Consider the following 26,626-nt stretch of genomic DNA (forward strand, 5'->3'; position numbering starts at 1 on the left):
ATTGTCATGGTTATGCAATAGAGTTTTGTCTATCAGCTTACCTGTCTCCATGTGTTCATCTCTAAAGACCAGCTGACTCTCACCTGACTGCTTTTATTAACTCTCCTCTAGCATGGCTCCACCCCAGCTCCTATCAGAGAACTTTATATTAACCTTTGCACTGCAGGCCAGCCCTGCTGATCAACCTTTGTGTGTTTGTGCTGTTCCTGCCTGCCGTGTGCTCTACGTTTGTTTCTGTTACCGACCTTGGCGTGTTCTCTACTATTCCTGTCTGCTCGTGACCCTGACCTTTGGCGTGTCCCTGACTATCCCTGTTTGCCTGTGACCCTGAACCTTGGTGTGAACTCTGTTGTCCTTGTCTGCTTGTGGCCCTGACCTTGGCTTATTCCTTTACTATCCCTATCCTCCTGTTGCCTACTGTGGGTGTGAGCTGGGGGACCCTGGGGGTGGCGACCTGGAGCCATTTGCATCCCAGTCCATCCTCACCACTAGAGGCTCTGGTGAACACCTGCTGGCTCTTAGACTTCACGGCCCAGGGAATCCTAAGCTCTACCCCTGGTGGGATCCGTGTTGGTGTTCCAGCGGCCCTGCCTTCCTTACCACCCGGACTCCCATCCGCAGCAGTCAGCTGTAGGGTCCACTGCCTTGCGGTGCACTCCTGATCCCAACGGTGTGCATCTGTCACCTAGCCTCAAGGTGACCTGACATTCATTCAATTGTCCAATTATTATTGGTCCCTCAAATTAAACCTGAGAGTATGCACTTTCAGCCGGTATCCATTATATAATTATAGCTTGAAAATGTTTTGGTAAATACCTGAAAAAAACTAAAATTGTGCCTGTGTCTAAATATATATGGACCTAACTGTATGTAGAGGGGCCCATTGTGTCACTAGGGTAGTCAATTTCTTGAGCAGGGGGAAATTGAGGATTATAAATAAGTTGGGGTGGAAAAATACAGCAAAGCAAACAAGCTGAGCTTATTGTGATGGCCTTTTTTTTTTACAGCTCGAATGTCTGTATGTATTTGGATCAGCTGGGCTAAAGGTTGTATCACTAGGGCGAACAGCAGGGGTAAGAGAAGACATCCCTGTTGCATGCCCTTTGAGATCAAGAAATGGTCCGATTTGAAACCATAGTACTTCAGGTATGCCTGGGGTTGTGAATATAGGAATGCATTCCACCTAAGGAAGTTTAGGCCAAAGCCCCAATACCCAAGCACATAATGTAGGTAGAACCACAAAACAGAATTGAAAGCTATTCATATGTCTAATGAAAGTAGATTAGCTGGGATGTGCAGCTTCCGCATAGCAATTCGTTTTCAATTATTTTTATTAAGATATTTTTCAAATAAAAACATTCCATGACATTTCACAAAACCTTATTAAACATGCTTAACATACATATAAATAAAACAAGACACATAATCACCACAATCGACATAGTTCTTGGATCAATCTCATAGTAACACAAATATTAAATATTATCCACGGTCTCTCCCCCCTCCCATCCCCTCGGGGGTAAATATATATATATATATATATATATATATATATATATATATATATATATATATATATATACACACACACACACACATACAAAACCCCCCCTTTTCCCTTTCCTTTTCTCTTTTCTTCTTTATAAATAATCCAAACATATTAGTGAAATGTAATCCTTTACTTTAGTGACCCCCAGTCACTTTTTATTTATTCCCAAACATATTCATCCCTTACTATAATCCTATTATTCAATCCCAAACCTATTATATTTATTTTGAAGAGGAGAGAGTTGCGACTCTTTACCAGCATTGTTTTCATTCCCGTAGTGAAAGAAAGAAAAAAAAAGTGTGCCAACCATCCAAACTTTATAGTGTAATATACCCCATGTCCTTTCCCATAGTTTTTGTGACCCTCTTCCCAATCATAATTATCATTAATCCCGTGTTGTATCCCAACTGTATATATGTAGTGCTATATCTTTCCCAAACCAATTTTGTGAAAAAAAAATAGCATTTAAGAGGGGAGATGATCGACGGATATTATCACTAGCTTGTCCATGGGGTATAAACCTTACTTGGTCTGTGTAAATTGGAAAGCCGCAATAGTTTAATATCGAGGCTAAGCAATGATAGCGGTCTACAGTTGGACTAGGTTGAATCGTCAGTGTTTGGTTTCTGAATCATTGTAATGGTTGCTGTTAAGGTTTCTGTCGAAAGGCTTGTTGTTTCAGTAGGCTATTAAAGACTCGGGTAAGTAAAGGTGTTAGAGTATCAGTGATTTTTTTAAAATAGTTATAGACAGACAATTGCCTGTAGCAACTCAACTTGATATGGTAGGTTGATCTAGTAAGTCCTTCTGAGCTTCAGATATGGTTGGTAAAGACTAGGGATGAGCCGCACAACCCCCTTGTTCGGTTCGCACCAGAACATGCGAACAGGAAAAAAGTTTGTTCGAACACGCGAACACCGTTAAAGTCTATGGGACACGAACATGAATAATCAAAAGTGCTAATTTTAAAGGCTTATATGCAAGTTATTGTCATAAAAATGTTTGGGGACCTGGGTCCTGCCCCAGGGGACATGGATCAATGCAAAAAAAAGTTTTAAAAACGGCCGTTTTTTCAGGAGCAGTGATTTTAATAATGCTTAAAGTCAAACAATAAAAGTGTAATATCCCTTTAAATTTCGTAGCTGGGGGGTGTCTATAGTATGCCTGTAAAGGGGCGCATGTTTCCCGTGTTTAGAACAGTCTGACAGCAAAATGACATTTCAAAGAAAAAAAGCCATTTAAAACTACTCGCAGCTATTGCATTGCCGGTCCGACAATACACATAGAAATTCATTGATAACAACGGCATGGGAATTCCCCACAGGGGAACCCCGAACCAAAATTTAAAAAAAAAATGACGTGGGGGTCCTCCTAAATTCCATACCAGGCCCTTCAGGTCTGGTATGGATATTAAGGGGAACCCCAGCCAAAATAAAAAAAAAACGACGTTGGGGTCCCCCTAAATTCCATACCAGACCCTTAAGGTCTGGTATGGATTTTAAGGGGAACCCTGCGCCATAAAAAAAAAAAAACGGCGTGGGGTCCCTCCAAAAATCCATACCAGACCCTTATCCGAGCACACAACCTGGCAGGCCGCAGGAAAAGAGGGGGGACGAGAGAGCGCCCCCTCTCTTGAACCGTACCAGGCCACATGCCCTCAACATTGGGAGGGTGCTTTGGGGTAGCCCCCCAAAACACCTTGTCCCCATGTTGATGAGGACAAGGGCCTCATCCCCACAACCCTGGCCGGTGGTTGTGGGGGTCTGCGGGCGGGGGGCTTATCGGAATCTGGAAGCCCCCTTTAACAAGGGGACCCCCAGATCCCGCCCCCCCCTGTGTGAAATGGTAAGGGGGTACAAAAGTACCCCTACCATTTCACTAAAAAACTGTCAAAAATGTTAAAAATGACAAGAGACAGTTTTTGACAATTCCTTTATTTAAATGCTTCTTCTTTCTTCTATCTTCCTTCATCTTCTTCTTCTTCTTCTTCTGGTTCTTCCTCTGGCGTTCTCGTCCAGCATCTCCTCCGCGGCGTCTTCTATCTTATAACTTGCATATAAGCCTTTAGCGCTTTTGATTTCTCCCATAGACTTTTAAAGGGTGTTCCGCGGCATTCGAATTTGCCGCGAACACCCCAAATTGTTCGCTGTTCGGCAAACTTGCGAACAGCCAATGTTCGAGTCGAACATGTGTTCGACTCAAACTCGAAGCTCATCCCTAGTAAAGACATGTCAGCAAAAAAATTATCTGCCCATTCCAGGGAAAAGTCATGCTCAGCAGAATAGAGTTTCAGGGTTTCTGAAAATCTTGAATTCTCTTGAAATCTTGAATTCTCATCTTCTGATTGGGTTGTTCATATAAATATCTTTAGATGTTTCTAAATGGATAGATTTGTGGGTACTATAAGGGTTACATAGCTTCAAAGTGAGGAGAACGTTAGGTTTATTGAATTTAATATAATCATTTTGTTGTGACCTACACATTACTTTCACTGCAGACTCAGCTAAGAGCAGAGATCTATTTCTACGTTATCACTAGCAGAGACCTATTAGCTGAGGTTACTATTAGACTGGAAATTCAAATGGTGGGTCTGATAGTCCTGTTCTAGCTTATGCGGGAGTAAACATTTATCTTTTTTGAATTGAGAAGCTTTCTGTATACAGATGCTTCATATGAATGGTTTATGATCCTCCCATAGTGTGGTAGCGGGTACTTCTGAGGTGGAATTAAAAGCTATCTAGCGAGTAGGACTTGGCAAGAATGGCTGTCCATCTGGTATCTAAAGATCTAGAAATAAGGAAGTAGATATGATCACAAGACTATGGTCAGTCCATGGGATTGGTTTAACTATGGAATGAAGCAGTAGGGGTAGGGAAACCAAGGGCATGAGGATATGCTCTATCCTTGAAAAAGTTTTCTGTCAGAATGAGTAAAGGGTGAAAAGCTGACGAGTAAGGGTACATTCTCTCCAGGTATTAGCAAGTCAGTGGGATTCCAAAGGAAGTAGAGTGTTGTGAGGTCCTTGGACCGCAAGGGGAATTGTCCAGGTATGGGTATAATACTTGGTTGGAATCTTTGAAGATTATCTGAGTTCTTTTCTTATTGGGAGAAACAAAAAGGTGAGGTGGAAGGGGAGACAATACAGGTAATTGTGACGAATTTGGCGCATAATAGGAGACCAGCGTGACCTCAAGGCCAACTAAGTATACTATCCCCTTCATGCCTAAGCCTATATCTGACATTTGTTGCTTACAAGTTAAAATCCGTATTTTTTGCTAGAAAATTACTTAGAACCCCCAAACATTTTATATATATATATATATATATATATATATATATATATATATATATATATATATATATATATATATATATATATATATATATATATATATATATATATTTTTTTTTTTAGCAGGGACCCTAGAGAATAAAACGGCAGTTGTCAAAATATTTTGTGTCACACTGTATTTGCGCAGCGGTCTTTCAAACGCAATTTTTTGGGAAAAAATACACTTTCATGAATTAAAAAAAAACAGTAAAGTTAGCCCATTTCTTTTGTATAATGTGAAAGATGATGTTACACCGAGTAAATAGATACCTAACATGTTATGCTTTGAAATTGCGCACACTCGTGGAATGGCGACAAACTATGAATGGCGACGACTATGAATAAAAATCTCCATAGTCAACACTTTAAAAAAATTAACGGTTACCAGATTAGAGTTACAGAGGAGATCTAGTGCTAGAATTATTGCTCTCGCTCTGACGATCGCGGCGATGCCTCACACATATGATTTGAACATTGTTTACATATGCAGGCGCAAAGAACGTGTGCGTTTTCTTTGTTGCGTAAACTCGCAGGGACGGGGGCGCTTTAAAAAAATTTTAGTTTTTTTCTTATTTATTTTTATTTTTTACATTGTCTCTTTAAAAAAAAAAAACAAAAAAAAAAACATGATCACTTTTATTGCTGTCACAAGGAATGTAAACATCCCTTGTGACAGTAATAGGTGGTGACAGGTACTCTTTATGGAGGGATCAGGGGTCTAAAAGACCTCAAATCCCTCCTTTGCACTTCAAAGTATTCAGATCGCCAAAAACGGTGAATCTGAATACTGTATTTTTTTTTAAATCGCCGCCATTGGCAGCTGAGTGAACCGGAAGTAACAATGTGACGTCGCTTCCGTGTTTACACATAGGAGACTCGATCAAAGCCATTTTCAGCTTCCTTCCAGTCACACTTTAGCCGGCGGAAGTGCCGGATCATGGCTCGGGTCTCCCAGTGGGGCGGAAGGCGGCGGGAGGGGGGACATCCCATCCCGCTCCATCGGGATAACAGCCAAGCGACTTTTAGCCGCATCGGTTGTTATCCCTAAAGAGCCGACCGCCTGCTCTAAAAAAACAGTACCAGGGTGATGCCTGCAGCTGCAGACATCATCCCGGTATAACCCCTTATAGTCGAGGCTGCAGGGGATAAGGTCCTTTTGAGTTCTTGATTTCAGAATGCAGCATGAATAGGATCATGCAGTGGAAACCTATTAGGACCCCTCTATGTATTTTATTGGCGCAGGAGAGGTATACCTGAGGGTATTCTGATCTGAAATAATTAAGAGTGACTGCTGACAGGTAATGAGTTTCCTGCAGACACACAATATCAGCTTTGAGGGCTACAAAAGTAAAAAATGCCTTGGTCCTTTAATAAATTCAGACCCCTAACATTAAGGGAAAAAATATTCAGTGGAGCTATCGAAGTGGGTAGATAACCCCCACAGGAGGACGAGAAAAGAAAATGGTGGAGTGGAAAAGTAGGGACACAGGAGTAGAAAACAATACAAAACATAATGAATGAGCAAAGTATTTAAGTAGAAGCTGAATTTCAGTTCGTAAGTAAGTGTTCTTGTTCAAAGCACGTCATTGATGTACCACTCATGAAGGGGAAACGAAGGGGGTCATAGTTACTTGCTCCCACGTACAAATGGCAGAACCACATCATAGCGAAAGATAAAATTATTGATTAAAAATGTCTTGACAACCAAACTATACAATTAGTGCAATCATTAGAGCATATACAGTACATACTGAAATTGCCTAACACCCTAGTGTTCAATGTTAGACAGGATACGACACTATATATACATTATACACTTCTCTAGAGAGACTTAAAATATGAGCTTGGATCAGTAAAAAAATGAAACATTCCCAAACAAAACTTTCAAGTGTGCCGTTCCCAGATTGCATTCATATAGAATGCTGGGATGTCCTGAGTTGGGTGCAAGCAGTGGGACCTCACTGAGCCACAGCTTTTCCTGACTCAAGGGGACCTAAGATAGGTTAGAATTAAGGGTCCCTGTGTATGTGATCCGTATAACTGTTGAAAACAGGAATACTGATAACAATTAACATAAAAATAGTCATCACCTGAAACACTAAACTAGGGTGACGTCCATTGTGATAGGTATATCCCACAACAGAAACCAGGCTTTTCTTTTAGAATAGCCTGGGCCCAAATAGCAATGGGACAACCGGTGAGAGGTAGACATTACAACTTATCTTAATATGAGTGTGGGTATGGTGAGCCATGCAGCAGGACTCAAAGACCTTTAGTCAAAGGGATTAGTGCCCGCTGAAGATGGCGGGGAAATGTGTCAATGCTGCTCCTGTCAGAGTGGATGAGGATGTGGTCACTGCATCTGAGGCCGAAGATGATGGGTATGGCTTTCGAAAGATGGGTGTCTGGTGAGGAAGTGGGTCACTTGCTGATAGGACCAGGTTCGTGAGAGTCGGCTCTTCCAGGTACTGCTGGGCCACCCGATTGCACTAAACTTTATACATCAAGGCAAAAAAAAAAAAAGTAGCTGGATGCCTGAGGAATTCCAAGTGTTGGAGTTCCTCATTCAACCAACTGGTAAATTGTTTGTATTGATGTGTGAAGTGAAGTGTGAACAGGAGGCCTCAGTGGTATCTGATGTGATAGCAAATGAGAACTGAAGTGTCATCACTATGCGGTAATTGTAAAAGGGGCTAGATCTGTGTATAGCTGGTATTCATGTCCTTGGAAGGAAACACTGTATTTGTCCCATGCCACTTACAATTGCTTCTTACGTGAAGCCTGGCAATGATGTCCCATGGAGGCCTGTCTGGCTGGTGGCGCAATAAGGAGAGATGTACTCAGTCCAGCTTTAACCTCTCGATGGGGATGGTCAAGGCTAGTTCTTGGAAAAATGCTGTAATCGTCGATTGGAGGTCAAAGATAGTCTCTGATATGCCCCTAATATGCAGATGCTTCTCAGCTTAATCGAGCTGGGTGAGTAGCATTTTGTTTTCTTCCTGTAGGCCTGACAAGGTTTTGCTCACAGCTGTGAATTGAGTCTATCATGGTGTCTACATGAGTTTCCAGGTCCACATTATGCAGGCCCAGGTCTCTCTGAAGACTCTCACCATGATCTGCATGGGATGTTGCTTTCAGGGCCTTGTGCAACATACCCTGAAACTGCTGAAGCAGGTTGAGCTGGGAGGCTTCAGATTATGACAGAGCCAGAGTGCCCCAAGTGTTGTATCCCTATGTGTATGTATTTTGGTGTGTAATTCTATGTATGTCCATGCTGTGTGTTAGAAATGTCTTAAAAATTGATGACTTTGTGTAAAAAAAGATAAATTTAATTTTCTTTCCACATTTTCCAAAAACGTGGCAAAAAAATGACATGCTCAAAAGGCTCAACATGCCTCTTAGAAAATTCCTTGTGGTGTTTGCTTTCTAAAATGCAGTCAATTTGTGCATGTTTCCACTGTCCCGGTGCTTCAGGGCCTCCAAAAAAGGGATAGGTAGTCAGAAAATTAGATGTGTGATTTATGCATAATGTATGCTTCCTGAAAGCCCAAAGGTGCTCTTTGAATTTTGGGCCCCTCTATGTATAGGCAGTTAAAAAAGTCTCACACATGTGGTATCCCCATACTCAGGAGGAGAAGCTTAATGTGTTTTAGGGTGTAATTGCAAATACGCTTATGCCGCGTGTGAGAAATAATTTGTTTTCCAAAGAACTATAAAGAAAAATTCACCATGTGTCTTACTAAATACCTTTGGTGTCTACTTTCTAAAAGGGGGCATTTGGGAGGTATTTGTACTGCCCTGTACAGTCAATACATCAGGACAATAGCTTTCAGACTCTATAATGTTCACACAGACTAAATAATAAACACAGATTCTGATAATTTTTACCAAAAAAAAATAACAGAATACATTTTGGCCTAAATTTATGAAGAAAATTATTTATTTGCAAACTTTCATAACAGACACAAAGAAAGGTTTGTTTGTTTTTTCAAATTTTTGGGTAAATTTTTTTTTGTTTACATGGCAAAAAAAATAAATAAAACAGCGGTGACTGATTATTACCACCAAAAGAAAGCTCCATCTGTCTCAAAACCTGATAAAAATTTAATTTGGGTACAGTGCTACATGAGAGAGAAATAGGTATTCAAAGTGTAGAAAGGGAATGAAAGTGTCTGGTATTGAAATGGTTAAAGAATATGTTACCCCGATATTTCAATTTCCTGATATGTGTCTGTTGTACCATGTACTTGTGTTAAAAAAAAAGTATCCTGTTCTCTTTTTATTACCGTATTTATCGGCGTATAACACGCACTTTTTTCCCCTTAAAATCAGGGGAAAATCGCGGGTGCGTGTTATACGCCGATCCCCTGCGATCCTGACCTGTCAGAATTAAAAAATCGCTGACCGCGATTTGAAAATGGCGCCGCCGGCGCCGAAATACACAGTGCCGGTCCTCGGCTCTTCTCGGCGGCTTTCGGTTTCACTCGAGCGCCGCCCGAACCTAGCCGAGTATACTTGGCTAGTTTCGGATAGCTCCGCTCACCGTCCGAGTGGAACCGAAAGTAAACGAGAGCCGCCGAGAAGAGCCGAGGACCGGCTCTGTGTATTTCGGCGCCGGCGGCGCCATTTTCAAATCGCGGTCGGCGATTTTGAAGCTCACAGGCTTCAGCAAGGCTGGACTGGGGCAAGGCTGGACTGGGGCAAGGCTGGACTGGACACTGGGGAAGGCTGCACTGACATGGCTGCACTGACATGGCTGCACTAGCAAGGCTGCACTGACATGGCTGCACTGACATGGCTGCACTAGCAAGCCTGCACTGACATGGCTGCACTGGCAAGGCTGCACTGACAAGGCTGCACTGGGCAAGGCTGGACTGGGGCAAGGCTGCACTGAGAAGGCTGCAATGATGGGCATTTAAATGTAAGTTTTTTTCCCTTCAACTTCCCTCCTAAAAGTTTTTTTTCCTTAAAATTCCCTCCTAAATTGAGGTGCGTGTTATACGCCGGTGCGTGTTATACGCCGATAAATACGGTACTTGCTTTGTGTGAAATGGTGCTACCAGTTCCCCTGATTTCCTATTTCTAACTGACCACGCTAGGCATGAGAGTACATTCATCCCAGCATTGTCAGTTTTCTGGCTGTGCTTAGAGAACAACCTGCCTGTTCTTCAATGATCAGACTTGTGCTGACATGCCCCCCTGCACAGCCATTGACTGGAAAGATCAGTGTACTGCTGATCCTCTACCCCCACCTCTCCAAGGCCCTTATGCAGCTGAAAACAGATTATGTGATTTTTATATATACACAATAGATACTGTGTATGTGTGTGTGTGTGTGTGTGTGTGTGTGTATATATATATATATATATATATATATATAAACTTTTCAGCGGTGGGCGGACCTCCGCTTTAAAATAGAAATGAAAGGCAAAATGTTTGTGTGTATGTGTATATATATATATATATATATATATATATATAAACATTTTGCCTTTCATTTCTATTTTAAAGCGGAGGTCCGCCAACCGCTGAAAAGTTTTAAAAAACACATACTGCAGCTGCTGGATTTTAATAATCGGACACTTACCTGTCCTGGAGTCCAGTGACATCGTCACCGCAGCTGATGTTTCCATCAGCTGTCGAGTGCAGCCGCCGTCATTGCTGGTGAGGGAAACCTACTGCGCATGGGAGAGGCTCCGCTCCTCTCTCCTACTGGCCCGGCAACAGGGGGAAGAGGAGGGAGCCATGACATCAATATCTGGCTGTGGCTCCCGGGAATCCTGCCCCCCCCCCCCCCCCCCGAAAGGTGCCAATTGTGGCACCCGGGGGGGGGGGGGGGGACACACCACTTTTGGATGGAACTCTGCTTTAAACTGAATTGATTGTTGGGCTCACATATACTTTAGAACATTGAAAAAGTTCAATTAAGTTCAATTAGGTGTTTAGCTGGAGCCAGAAAATTTTGGTATTGTTTTGTACTACTTGATGTCATAATTTTATGCAAATCACATGTTTTCTAATCTTACCATGAACTGGATCTACAGATCTGTTATAGATGAAGTTTAGTCTGCTTCCTCTCATCTGCATGTTAATTAAATGTTTAGATAAAACATTTCAATTGCCATCACATAACATAAGATATTTTAGTTCCAGTGTTGTCATCATTGGGACTCTGCGCTTATCTATGCAACGCAGGAAGATAATAGCTGGTGGGAGGAGCCAGCAGGGTGCTGTACACAGCTTCCTGAAAACATCCCAGCACCCTGCCTCAGTACCCCTCTCAAGAGTATTCAGGTATGTAAATAAGAGGGGTTATGCAAATGTCAAAAGGCATTGATGTGTGGGTGTCAGTCTGAAAGAGTTGCTGTTCCTAGGCAGGCTACATTTGCACAGAGACCACCCTATCCTGGGTAATACCCATATTTGACGCTGAGCCTCCATGATTGAAAGAACTGAAATCCAAAGACTGAAAGGGGCGGGCCAGGGACAGTCAGGCTAAGGATGAAATAGCAATATGATGCTGGACCTCCTCCAGCCAGGCAATGAGGCAGGCTCTATCTGACTTGCTGCTAATGCTCATTGTGAGAAGCTCACAGTGTGCAGTGAAATTAGAGTAAGCAATTTCTGTACAGGAGAGGAGCCGGTAGAACAGGGTGAATCAGATGTCTGCATTACTACTGACCCCTGCGTTTTGTGCATTATGCACTCCTGATCCCTGCACACTCTTACTTGGCCCTCCCCCTATTTTATATATTTATTTATTTATTAATATTATTTATTTATTTTTATGTTTATATTTTTATATTTGTGGGAACAAAATGATAAAAATGTAGTTTGGGTACAGTGTATCATGACCACGCAATTGTCATTCAAAGTGCGACAGCGCTGAAAGCTGAAAATTGGTCTGGGCAGGAAGGTGTATAAGTGCCCGGTATTGAAGTGGTTAAAACATATATATTTTTCCTCAGTTTAGGCCGATATGTATTCTACATATTTTTGGTAAACAAAATCGCAATAAGCGTATATTGATTGGTTTGCGCAAAACTTATAGCGTCTACAAAATATGGGATAGATTTACGGCATTTTTTTTTTTTTTTACTAGTAATGGCGGCGATCTGCAATTTTTATCATGACTGTGACATTGTGGTGGACACATCGGACACTTTTTTGGGACCATTCACATTTATACAGCGATCAGTGCTATAAAAATGCACTGGATTACTCTATAAATGTCACTGGCAGGGAAGGGGTTAACACTAGGGGGCGATCAAGGGGTTAAATGTGTTACCTAGGGAGTGATTCTAACTGTGGGGGGAGGGGACTCACAAGGGGAGGAGACCGATCGGTGTTCCTCTGTATTGGGAACACACGATCGCTCTCCTCTCCCCTTTACACACAAAGATCCACATCCCGTCTCTGTTACCGGCAATCGCGTGCGCCCCCCTAGATGGCCGGGAAGTCCAGGACGTCATATGACGCCTGCCCAGGATGGGAGATCCCTCCTGCGGACGTCATTTGACTATGGGTGGGGTAGGAAGTGGTTAATAAGCAGACACTTACCTGTCCAGGGACCCAGTGCCGTCATCCATTGGATCCAAAAATAATCCAAAAGTGGCAGAGGAGGGCGAAAGGAGGAGGAAGAGGAGGAAGAGCGAAACGTTCCCGTTTGGGTGAAGTTTTATTTTAAAGTGATTGTAAACGATTACCTTATAAAACAACCTATTCAGTTTAGAATAGAAATGAGAGGCAAAACATTTGTGTGTAGATATAGAAACCATTATAAATACCTATTTTATTCCTTTTTTTATAAGTGACGGCATTTCCTCTGTTCTCAGCTGCATAAGAACTGGGGGAGGAGACACCGGGGATTGCACACAAAGGAAGCCATACAAAGAGAAAAGGAGACTTTCTCATACAAGTACATGGTACAGCAGGCACATATCAGGATTATGAAGTGTTATGCCCCGTACACACGATCGGACATACCTACAACAAAATCCATGGATTTTTTCAGATGGATGTTGGCTCAAACTTGTCTTGCATACACACGGTCACACAAATCTTGTCGGAAATTCCGAACGTCAAGAACGCGGTGACGTACATCACGTACGACGAGCCGAGAAAAGGGAAGTTCAATAGCCAGTGCAGCTCTTCTGCTTGATTCCGAGCATGTGTGGAACTTTGTGCGTCGGAATTGTGTACACACAATCTGAATTTCCGACAACGGATTTTGTTGTCGGAAAATTTGAGATCCAGATCTCAAATTTTGTGTGATGGAAATTCTGATGGAAAATGTCCGATGGAGCCTACACACGGTCGGAATTTCCGACAACAAGCTCACATCGAACATTTTCCGTCGGAAAATCCAACCGTGTGTACGGGGTATTAGGATAACGTACACTTTAACACACTTTCGTTCTTGAAGGCAAATTGCAGTAAATACAGTTGTCCAGAAGATGGCGGTATTGGCCCATATTATATGCCAAAATATTTGCTTGTGAAAGGCGTAAACTCTGAAAACTGAGAATTGATTTTGGTACATGTTGGAGAGGTAAACTGCCTAAAACATTTCTATACTGCTCTTTGTTAGGACCTTTGCACCTACTGCAGTCATATCCAGGGTGTCTTACACATCATGATGATTGTTTTTACATTTTTGTATTTAAAGAATGAAATGGGAATGACACGTCTTAACCACTTGCGAACTCCCTATAGCAGTTTTACTGGTACAGGGCAGCAACTGTGTGCAGGATCACGTACAGTCAAGTCCATAAATATTGGGACATTGACACAATTCTAATTTTTTTTTGGCTCTATACACCACCACAATGGATTTGAAATGAAACAAACAAGATGTGCTTTAACTGCAGACTTTCAGCTTTAATTTGAGGGTATTTACATCCAAATCAGGTGAACGGTGTAGGAATTACAACAGTTTGTATATGTGCCTCCCACTTTTTAAGGGACCGAAAGTAATGGGACAGATTAACAATCATCCATCAAACTTTCACTTTTTAATACTTGGTTGCAAATCCTTTGCAGTCAATTACAGCCTGAAGTCTGGAACATGTAGACATCACCAGACGCTGGGTTTCATCCCTGGTGATGCTCTGACAGGCCTCTACTGCAACTGTCTTCAGTTCCTGCTTGTTCTTGGGGCATTTTCTCTTCAGTTTTTTCTTCAGCAAGTGAAATGCATGCTCAATCGGATTCAGGTCAGGTGATTGACTTGGCCATTGCATAACATACCACTTCTTTCCCTTAAAAAACTATTTGGTTGCTTTTGCAGTATGCTTTGGGTCATTGTCCATCTGCACTGTAAAGCGCCGTCCAATGAGTTCTGAAGCATTTTGCTGAATATGAGCAGATAATATTGTCCGAAACACTTCAGAATTCATCCTGCTGCTTTTGTCAGCAGTCACATTATCAATAAATACAAGAGAACCAGTTCCATTGGCAGCCATACATGCCCACGCCATGACACTACCACCACCATGCTTCACTGATGAGGTGGTATGCTTTGGATGATGAGCAGTTCCTTTCCTTCTCCATACTCTTCTCTTCCCATCACTCTGGTACAAGTTGATCTTGGTCTCATCTGTCCATAGGATGTTGTTCCAGAACTGTGAAGGCTTTTTTAGATGTTGTTTGGCAAACTCTAATCTGGCCTTCCTGTTTTTGAGGCTCACCAATGGTTTACATCTTGTGGTGAACCCTCTGTATTCACTCTGGTGAAGTCTTCTCTTGATTGTTGACTATGACACACATACACCTACCTCCTGGAGAGTGTTCTTCATCTGACCAACTGTTGTGAAGGGTGTTTTCTTCACCAGGGAAAGAATTCTTCGGTCATCCACCACAGTTGTTTTCCGTGGTCTTCCGGGTCTTTTGGTGTTGTTGAGCTCACCGTTGCGTTCTTTCTTTTTAAGGATGTTCAAAAAAGGTGATTTGGCCACACCTAATGTTTTTTCTATCTCTTTGATGGGTTTGTTTTGTTTTTTCAGCCTAATGATGGCTTTCTTCACTGATAGTGACAGCTCTTTGGATCTCATATTGAGAGTTGACAGCAACAGATTCCAAATGCAAATAGCACACTTGAAATGAACTCTGGACCTTTTATCTGCTTCTTGTAAATGGGATAATAAGGGAATAGCACACACCTGGCCATGGAACAGCTGAGCAGCCAATTGTCCCATTACTTTTGTTCCCTTAAAAAGTGGGAGGCACATATACAAACTGTTGTAATTCCTACCTGATTTGGATGTAAATACCCTCACATTAAAGCTGAAAGTCTGCAGTTAAAGCACATCTTGTTCGTTACATTTCAAATCCATTGTGGTGGTGTATAGAGCCAAAAAGATTAGAATTGTGTCGATGTCCCAATATTTATGGACCTGACTGTATATATACACGTGATCCTGCACTTCCGGGTAGGGGGCATGAATGTGCACCGCTGCCGGCTCTCTCCCGCTGTTATTACACACAGCAAAAGCCAATCGGCGGGTACTGGGAATCTGATGTCCATCGGCATCAGGCAGAGACACAGAACTATGATGTGCCTATGTAAACAAGGCAGATCGCCATTCTGACAGGGGAAGGGATGGAATTTGTGTCCCACAAATTCCATCTCTTCACGTAGTAAAAGCACCTCCCACAGTTTAGTAGAACACAGGCTAGGCACACAGTTAACCCTTTGACCGCCCCTGATGTTAACCCCTTCCCAGCCAGTGTCATTAGTACAGTGACAGGGCATATTTTTAGCACTGATCAATGTATTGGTGTCACTGGTCCCCAAAAAGTGTCAGTGTCCAAATGTCTGCCACAACATCGCAATCCCGCTATAAGTCGCTGATCACCGCCATTACTTGAAAAAAAAAATGAATAAATAAAACTATCCTATAGTTTGTAGATGCTATAACTTTTGCGCAAACAAATCAATATACGCTTAGGCTACTTTCATGCTGGGGCGTTGGGGACATCGGCATTTTATCGGTGCTATTCGGCCGCTAGTGGGGCGCTTTTAACCCCTGCTAGCGGCCGTAAAAGGGTTAAAACCGCCGGCAAAGCCCTGATGCAGCGGCGATTTGTCGGTGGTGCTGCCCATTAATTTCAATGGACAGGGGTACTTTAGGAGCGGTGTATACACCGCTCCTACAGCACTGCAAAGATGCTGCTTGCAGGACTTTTTTTACCTTCCTGCAAGCACACCGCTCCAGTGTAAAAGCACTCAGGCTTTCACACTGGAGTGGAGAGGCTCTTTACAGGCGCTATTTTTAGCGCTATAGTGCCTGTAAAGCGCCTCAGTGTGAAAGCAGTCTTATTTTTACCAAAAATATGTAGCAGAATACATGTTAGCCTAAATTTATAAGAAATTCAATATTTTTATATTGGATGTGTTTTATAGCAGAAAGTAAAATATATATATATATATATATATATATATATATATATATATATATATATATATATATATATATATATATATATATATATATATATATATATATATATAATTTTTTTTTTTTTTTTTTTCAATTGTTGGTCTTTTTTTGTTTATCAGGCAGAACATAAAAAAAAAACGCAGATGTGATCAAATACCACAAAAGCTCTATTTGTGGGGAAAAAAGATACATTTTATTTGGGTACAGTGTCGCACAACCGCGTAATCGTCAGTTAAATTAACACAGTGCCGTATCACAAAAAATGGCCTGGTCATGAAGGGAGGTGGGGGTAAATCTTCCAGAGGTCAAGTGGTTAAAGAGGAACTTAGCTGTATCTGAGCACCAAACGCTATTTAATTCATTTTTAATATTCCAAACAAACTCACGCATCTATCCATGTCTCCATGCTTTATTTTGTTTTGTTTTTATTTTAATTTTATTTTTGCCACCATTAATAGTATAAGAAAAAAAATTCCAGTATATATACACTATCGTTTGTAGCTATAACTTTCACACAAAGCAATTTCTATACCCTTATTGGAATTTTTTTTTTTTCCAAATACATGTAGCAGAATACATTTTGGCCTAAATTTATGAAATTAGATTTTTTTTTATTATTATTGGATAGGTTTTATAGGAGAAAGTAAAAAATATATTTATTCAACATTTTGAAAAATGTTGAAAAAAATCATTTAAAAAATGCATGCCAAAGCATGTGAGCACGCTTGCATTGGACACAAAGAAAACACCGGAATTGTGGTGAGAGCAGGCCCTACATTTTAGAGGGCCCATTCACGTGTAAGTAATTAGTTGAAGTAGAATTAAAAGGCAAAACTTTATCCTGACACCAACAGGGCAGCATACTAGTGATAGAGCTCCACCTCTTGACGACTTCCTCAGGACCAGTGAATAGATTAAAAAAAAGGTGTAGTTAACCACCCCCCAGCCCCCCCCCCAATTCGGCCTCAATGCAGTAGTCTTATGGGTTGAGCCTCTAACAGTGCGAAGTCCCAGAGTTGGGCTGCTAAATGCACTAATAGCGTGGGAGTCCCTTCTGTGGGTCTTGATGGGGCCTGCAGTGTTTCCTCACTAGAAACGAAATCTGCCATCATGTAAGTGTCTGCAGTATGGGGTTTACGGGGCCAGCTATTTAATTCCTTCTCTCTTTTGGTCCCTGGTACCACACAAGGTTGCCTTTCCCTTTATTTCTTTCTCCCTATATGTATTTTCCATTTACCTTTGTCCTTGATTCATTCTTTGGCTCCTTTTCTCTCCATTTTTAGTTTATGTGTCACCCTCTTGCTTGCATGGGCAGGGATCTATGCCGCACTGCCTGGGGCGTCCATGGTGTCCCTATAGGGAGAGAGCGGCCACCCAGTGCTGCTTTTCTTTACTGGTGACACTCTTGATGATGTTATTTGGCCGCACCGGGCTGCACATGCACGCGGGCCAGCAGGGAAGGCCGGGCACTATCATGGAGCACGGGGAGGCTTTCTTTCCATCAGTGGATGGGGGGGATCCTGGATCAGTCTTTCGCTCTCCCTGGACAATTCAGAAGGTTTAGAGTGCCTTTGTTTGTTGGGCAATGCAAAAAAATAAAAAACTCTTTTTTTTTTTTGTCTAAAACCCACTCTGTTACCGTTTTCCTTTCGGCTATCCTCATTTCAGCTGGCTGTCCTATTTTCCTCAACCATGAGTCAGTCACCACTTATGCAAAAAGAACCTCAAATGCAAAGATAGGGGACCACCGTGTTGGTAAGTTTTCAGGAAAAAGAGTGCCTCCTTATGTGGATTGCTTTGATTTGTTTCAGCCCTGCATGCGCATGCTCACATTCTAAAAGATCAAGAGCCAGAGAGGACAGATGTTCTTCAGTGGAGCATAGCCCTAGATGCCGCTCCCACTCAAGGGAAACATTCCAAGGAAGACGTATTACCTCCTCTTCCCCAGAGCAACGCCAAAGCCCCAGTAGAAGCAGTTCTGGCTATGGCCGAGTGGACAAATGCATCTTCCAAGTGAATGTGAGTCTGAATCCTGCAAAAGGTCTGCAGGGCCTGTGGCACAGTACCTATGCCCAACAGATTGGCAAGTAAAGGCTGCCTGGAGGAGTTTGCAGTCAACATGCAATGCCCAAAATGTCATCATTATTAAAGAGGGTGGAAAGGCTGCAGTGGCAGATCTGGTAAGTCACGATCCAGTCTGTGGAGGTCCAAGTTCAAGACCTGGGCATTCAGTTCCTGACACTGCTATTCACTTAGCAAGGTGAATGTTGAACATGTCAATAATCTCGGCCAGGCAGTCCCCCCTCCCCCCCCCCCCCCCCGAGTTGACAGGCCACTGGAAAAGCAACCTGACATCTAGGCAGGTAGCCCTTATCCGCTTATCTCTGCTACCCTGCCAAGTGGGCAGCCTGCAGACAATAGTAGCTCCTCTTCATCAGAGGAAGAGTTGCTTGGTTTCAGTTGTTCCCTCAGGGTACTGTATACCCAGGCATTCAGGCAAGCCATTACAGGGGTTAAAAAACAAGGTCACATTTCCCCTTTCTTCAAAATGGCAATTGTTTTTCCGTTCATGATAAAAAAAAAAATTACAGCAGGTAATATAGCAGAGTTGCAAAAGGGGACAATCGTTTATTCAAATCTTATCCTTGTCAGGAAACGGATACAGCATCTCTTGAATCCCTGCCTACATTAGATGCGGCAGTAGTCTAGTAAAGAGGTGGCCAGGGGGGCCTGCCATCCAGCAGTGGCCCCTACCTCGCAGGCTAGTGGCCGAGGGTTCTGGACCCAGAATATAGAGACAGCATTTGAAGAGGGAATCCCTAAAGCTGATATCATTCGGGTCCTAGCCAAAATTAATGTGTCGACAAACTCTATTGGAGAAGCAGCAATAGACTCAATCAGGTGCTCAGCCAGGGCAATGCTATACTCGGTCATGGCTAAGAGGGCCCTATGGTTGAAACCTCGGACTGTGTTTGCTTCTTTAAAGCATAATTAGTATAAGATACCGTATGACAGAAAATCTGTTCGGTAGTAAATTGGAGACAGCCATATCAGGAGTGACAGGTGGCAAGTCCAGTCTGCTCCCACAAGACGGGCAGCAAAAGGGATCAAAATGTTTTTTCTTCCAGCAGGTTCCACTCCGCTAGGTCCAGGGAGCCTAAAGCCTGTTGCCAGGCCAGGGTCCCAGGTAGAGGATGGATAGAAACAGACAACCCTTCTCGAGGCCCATAAGTCAAAAACCCTGAATATGCACCCACTATGAACCCACTAAGCCCTTTGATGAGTGCACGCCCCAACTCTTGCAGTAGGAGCCAGATTGGCATGCTGCATGGGTACCTGGACAGCAAGTTGTGCAGATTCTTGGGTGAAGGCATCAGTCACTCATGGTCATTTTGGGAGATTCCTCACTGCTCCTTCTCCAGACCAGTTCACTCCCACCAAGTGGCCAGATTTGCCACAAACCAGGTGGACGGCTACAATACATACAGACACTTCAAACCCAGGAGGGCGTTGTCCCGGTTCCATTCACAGAAAAATATACAGGTTTCTATTCATTGCTGTTTGTGGTTGGCAAAAGATGGTGGATGGTGTCCAATTACAGATCTGAAGAGGTTGAACTGTTTTATCCTCTAATGCCGCGTACATAAGAGCAGACTTTCTGGCAGACTTTGTCCGGCGGACCAGACTCCGTCGGACAATTCGATTGTGTGTGGGCTCCAGCTGACTTTTTTTTCCCAAAAGTCTGACGGACCTAGAAATAAAACATGTTTCAAATCTTTCCAACGAACTCAAGTCCGGTCGAAAAATCTGCTCGTCTGTATGCTAGTCCGATAGACTAAAACTGACGCTAGGGCAGCTATTGGCTACTGGCTATCAACTTCCTTATTTTAGTCCGGTCGTACGTCATCACGTACGAATCCACCGGACTTTGGTGTGATCGTGTGTAGGCAAGTCCGTTCATTCGGAAAGTCCTTTGGAAGTCCGCCGAAAGTCCGTCGGATAGTCCGTCGGAGCAGTCCGGTCGAAAAGTCCGCTCGTGTGTACGCGACATTAGAGTCCATTCAAACAATGCAGCCAGATGGCTAGATGCTATTACTGGACCTTCAGGATCTTAGGTTCACATCTCAAGTTTTTTCCTTCTTTCCAAAATATGTAAGTGTTGCGATCACATCATCAGTTTAACAGCCTACCTTTTGGCTTATGCATGTCTCAGAGAATATTCGCAAAGGTCTCCGTGTTAGCTCCACTCAGAGAACAGGGTCTCCGGCTTGGCCACTACCCAGACAACATTTTTCTTCTAACCAAAAGTCTGGAAAAATTGATGACGCACCAAGAGATCCTCACACACACCCCTGCAGAGATATGGCTGGATCCTTAACTAAAAAAAAAAAAAAAAAAAAAAAAAAGCCAACTCTCTCCCGACTCAACAGCAGATTTACTTGCCAGGAGTAGTTATCCTGGTTGATTGATAGAGATCCATTGATTCCTCCCCTAAGTTTGGCTTTGTTGCACCTTTCTCTTCTACCACTAGGTGGCCGGTTACTTGGTGGTACTAGATATGAGAAGGGCAACCCAAGGTCAGGTTATGGGTATATGATGTATCTCAGCCAATGGGCAGGGGTTTTCTTGAATCTCTTGGCCTGCTGGGAGAACCTATATATTCAAGTGAGGTCAGGTGAGCTATGTTCTGTGCCACCTGAATGGCTGTCTGGGTGGACGTGTGTCGTACGCCCCGCCTGCTAGGCTGGAGATTGGTCCTACCTCGGGGGCATCTGGCTACCAGGCTGTGCGAGGGCCTATCTAGAAATAAGAGGGCAGTGCAGGGTTGGGATTGCGGCTTGCAGTCCAACCAAAAGTAATGGTTCTGCTGGATGGAGAATCTGTCGTAGTCGGAGGTAGAAGGGGAGCTGATGCCACTAAGGGACCAACCACCTTTGCCAGGGACCACAGTGAGTAACTGAAGCAAGTATCGGAGCAGTTTTGTCACCGAGTGGGCACAGTGGAGAATCAGGAAACCTCAGGCAGTGATCAAGTCAGGGATCAAACCAGTTTAGGTGACGCTTGCAGAGCAGCCTTGTATTTCAAGCCAGGGACCAAGCCGGTCAGCAGGGGTGAAGCTTGAGAAGTATCTGTGCCAACTAGGGACCCAGCAGGGAAGCGTGGGTGACGCTTCAGGGAGATACCACCGCAAAGATTGGAGGAGTGCAAGGAATTCAGAGTCAGTGAATCAGTGGGTCTAGTGAGGGACCGGGAGCTCAGTGTTGAAGAACTACAAGAGGCAGCTGTAGTGAAGCTGAAGGAACTGTTACGTTTGAGTTAGGAACTGTTAAAGACTGTTGCCATAGGAGACAGCATTCCTGCATGTGCAGATGTGGTGCCTTGCTGGGGCCTTTCTCTCCACGGCTGTCCACCTATTGATATCCCAGAGTCTGTCAATTGAATCTACAACTACTTAAGGGTGTCCTGGCCCTAACCCTCTTTTCCCCCAAAATACAAAAAGGACTGTTAAGAGAAATAAAACCTCTTTTACGTCCAAGAAGTGTCAGGCGCCCACTGACTTTCACCATCTTTGCACCCACTATGCCTCACAACCCACTACATATTGAAGGATGTCAGCTATCTTTGGCCTTAGAGGTTCTCATTAGACTGAAAGAGGCTAAAGACTTTGCTACACCTACAAAGCAGTATCTTCAGGCAGAAGGATGTCCGAGATGCAAGCTCTTGTAGCTCTTCTAGAAAAACATATTGTTTTCTTTCCAGAAAGGGGAGAATTGCGTCCTGTAGGTCATCCTGTACCAAAGGTAGCAACGGCCCTCCATTTAACAGACATCTGTGCATTACCTAACTTTACAGAAGATCAAACGGGAAAGTCACACGAATGGGATGTCTTTAAAAAAGTATCTGTCCACAATTGCTCCTTTCAGATTATCTAAGAAGTCTTTCATCGTTCCAGCTGGAAATCATCAAGAATAAGAGGCTACTGCCTGGACTCTAGCAGGCTTGGTTGCGCATATAGGGCGAGGCAGGGCTGGACTGGGACAAAAATTTGGCCCTGGACTTCATCCAGACCGTCCCACTTTAATTTTGAGTGTCCCCATCAGCACCCCCCCTTACATCAGAGTGTCCCCAACAGCACCCCCGTTCTGACAGGAATGGATTCAGTGTTCCTGCAAAGTAGGGGCTAGAATACATTTCTTCCCCTAGTAAAAACAGCACAAAGTGTACACCAAAACACCGGTTAGGCAAACATTTAACCCTTTTATCGCCCTAGATGTTTAACCCCCGTCTGCCCAGTGCCATTAGTACATATTTTTAGCACTGATCACTGTATTAGTGTCACTAGCTCCCACAAAGTGTCAAAACTGTCAGTGTCTGATTTTCCACCACAATATCGCAGTCCCGCTATAAGTCGCTGATCGCCACATTACCAATAGAAAAATAAATACAAATTCCAGTATACATCCCATAGTTTGCTGTAATGTTTGAGTAAACCAATTAATAGACATGTCCAATTTATTTCGTAACTAATTGAAATTCAGTTGAATTTTGCATCTTTCGGACATTCAAATGCATCCGAATATCAGAAGGAAAAAAATAACGAATTTCAGCTACTATGAAAGAAATTAACGAATGAATGCAAAATGATTCATTCATTTGTTAAAGGTCTAATGAAACAAAAGTTCAACTCAGAGTAAGCCTAGGTTCACACTGACAGCGGGAATGAAATTGTGTGAGTTCAGCTGAACTTGCACAATTTCATTCCCGCATGTCAGTCCCGACTTTGGGGGCAATTTCAGAGACATCTGTGCGGGTTGCTGCACAGATGTCTATGGAAATCGCACCCCGAAGTCGCCAAAAGTAGTACAGAAACTACTTTTGGGAATCGGTGCAGCGCCGCAAATGCGGCATCCCACCAATTCGGACGGTGTCATTGCCAGCAATTACCACTGATTTGGCATGTCTCTATTTAAAAAGGACACACATTTCATTTATGTGCAGCGTTGCATGACCGCGCAATTGTCAGTAAAAGTAATGTAGTGCCGTATCATAAAAAATGGCCTGGTCAAGATGGCGGGTAAATCTTTTGGATGTCAAGTGGTTAAAGAAAGCTACTGTGACCACCATGGATGAGCTCAGTGTGAACATGCTAATTGCTTGGCTGTCTCTGGCTTCTCTGCTGAGTCACTGACCCGGGGACAAGTAAGAGCAGGCCAAGGAAAGCCAGAACTCTGCATGTAGTTCCTGGACATCAGCTTTATAAAGTGCTGAAGCCTTTGGATCAGCCCAGGAACTAGCATTTGTAGAAGAAGAGGACAACAATGGAAGCCCCCACATATGTCTGTTCAGAAATTCCTCCTCTAAACTTGGACTGAGCCAAATTCTCTCCGATGCTCTACCCCCCCATTTTATATAAGCTTCTCTTCTCCAATCTGGGAATGTTTATATCACTCCTGGCACACATGGGTCTCAGATAACACTTCTCACAGGCTCTTCCAGAGTTTCTACAAATCTCCTCCAACAAACATGTCATTGTCCTGCAGGATAAATGAGGACCCTCTAATCCCCGTTGACAGATTGCTGTAAACACAGGTGTCCAGCAGATGGCGGTATTTACTCAGCTAACTCCCATTCGTGGCACGCGCAGCCTGCGCCTCATCACCCCTTAATCCTTGTTTGAAGAAAGTTATCAGCAGTTTATAAAAAGAAAAACATAAGGACACAAAACAGATCATAACTTGAGTGACCTGCGAATCGCCAGCTGCTGTGGAACCGCAAGTCTTAGCATGTCCTGCTTTTGAATGCATGGGGGGGGGGGGTGCAGAACTGCGTTTATTTAAAGCTTAACTCTGGCCACAAACAATTTCCTTTAAATATATTTCACAATAGCCACAAAGGAAATACATCCACTCTGTGTGTATCTAATGCCCTTGCAAACCCAGATATTACTTTGTAAAAGTATCAGTGACACCATCACTGTGCAGTACATAGCCTGTGCAGAGAGCAGAGCTGTGGGAGGGGCCAAGAAGGTCCACCCACTACAGTCTGCCTGCAGAAAACTACAGGAGGGGGCGGAGACAAGACCAGTCACCCTGCACAAGGCGAGAGAGCAGCAGTGACTGGTCTTTATTACAGGAAGCACCTGGGCAGAGGCAAAGTTTCACACTAGATTACTGCGCAGATCTGGAAGAAATACGCAAAGCATACCAAGATTCAATTAAGGGTCACCATACATGTTACAATCTGACAATACAATCTCGGTACAATCCGCCTTAGGATTTACCAAAACTAGCAATGTAATATGATGTCCTACATAAACTATCCAATCAATTTGTTTCCAACCAGGCAGGTCCTTACACTACATAGTTGTTGGTAGATGTAAAGCAGATTGTACAATCAGATTGTAACTTGTGCGGTGAGATTTTTGTAGCACCCTGGAGTTTAGGCAGGGTTGCTCCTAAATCTACCTGCCAGGAGTAACTACCTTGGTTAATTGTTAGGGATTGATTGATCTCCCTAAGTCAGGCATTGCTGCACTTTTCTCTTCTGCCGCTAGGTGTCCAGGTACCTGGTGGCATTAGATACGAGAAGGGCAGTGCAAGGTCAGATTATGGGTATATGGGGTGTCTCAGCCAATGGGCAGGGGTTTTCTTGGATCCCTTGGCCTGCTGGGGAGGTCAGGTGATTGGGGTTCTGTGCCACCTGGACGGCTGTCTGGGTGGACATGTGTTGTGTCCCCCGGGCTGCTAGGCCAGAGATTGGGCCTATCCCGGGCACATCTGGCTGCAGGGCTGTCTGAGGGCCTATCCAGAAGCAAGAGAGCAGTGTAGGATTAGGATTGCGGCTTGCAGTCCAACCAGATGTGACAGTTTTGGTAGGGGAAGCTGTCGTGGTCGGAGGTAGAGGGGAAGCTGTTGCCACTAAGGGATGACAGTGAGTAGCTGAAGTACCAGAGCAGTATTCTCACCAACCGGGGATGGTGAAGAATCGGGTAATTTCAGTGGGTATCAAGCCAGGGACCCAGCCAGCAGAGGTGACGCTTGCAGAGCAGTCTTGTGTGTCAAGCCAAGGACCGAGCAGGCCAGTGGGGTGAAGCTTGAGAGGTATCTAGAATGCCAAGCTAGGGAGCCAGCAGAGAAACAGGGGTGACGCTTGAGGAAGATACTACAGTGAAGATTGGAGGAGTTCACAGTATTCTGTGGCAGTGAATCATCTAGTCTAGTGAGAGAGACTGGGAACTCAGTGGGCTGAAGAACTACAAGAAGTGATTGTAGTGGAAGTGAAGGAACTGTAATGCCGCGTACACACGAGCGGACTTTCCGGCAGACTTGGTCCGGCGGACCAAACACCAATTCGATCGTGTGTGGGCTCCAGCTGACTTTTTTTTCCCAAAAGTCCGACGGACCTAGAAATAAAACATGTTTCAAATCTTTCCAACGGAGTCGAGTCTGGTCAAAAAATCCGCTAGTCTGTATGCTAGTCCGACGGACAAAAACCGACGCTAGGGCAGCTATTGGCTACCAACTTCCTTATTTTAGTCCGGTCGTACGTCATCATTTTTCGAATCCGTCGGACTTTAGTTGATCGTGTGTAGGCAAGTCAGTTCGTTGGAAAGTCCATCGGAAAGACCGTCGGACCAGTCCGGTGGAAAAGTTCGCCCGTGTGTACGCGGCATTACACTCTGTGTTAGAAACTGTTAAAGACTGTTGCCATAGGAGAAAGCACTCCTACACATGCAGATGTGGCGTCTTGCTGGATGCCTTTCCCTGCATGGCTGTCCTCCTGTTAAAGTCTCGGAGTCTGCCAATTAACATCGCAACTACCTAAGGGTGTCCTGGCCCTAACCCTCTCTCCCAAAGTTCTGTTAAGAGAAATAAAATCTCTTTTGCATTCAAGAAGTGTCTGGCACCCAATCAATATACCGCGTAATGCACCCACTTGCCTTGCAACCCACCATATACAGAAGGATGTCAGCTATCCCTGGCCCTGGAGGTCTCATTAGACCAAAGGAGGCCTGGGACCTTGCTACATTTAGAATACACATTCCTCTTGTACTTAGACAATATTTATACTATAGTTAAAGTGATTGGAAGGGTTCGTTTTTTTTTAAATAACAAACATATCATACTTACCTCCACTGTGCAGCTTGTTTTGCACAGAGTGGCCCCGATCATCCTCTTCTGGGGTCCCCAGCGGCTCTCGCAGCTCCTCCCCATATCAGATAACCCCCTAGTAGAAGTGCTTCCCCAGGGGGTTACCTTGCAGGCGCGCTCCCGAGTCCAGCATTTGCGTCAATAGACACGAAGG

The sequence above is a fragment of the Aquarana catesbeiana genome, linkage group LG10, assembly GCF_042186555.1.
Source record: "Aquarana catesbeiana isolate 2022-GZ linkage group LG10, ASM4218655v1, whole genome shotgun sequence".
NCBI lineage: Eukaryota > Metazoa > Chordata > Amphibia > Anura > Ranidae > Aquarana > Aquarana catesbeiana.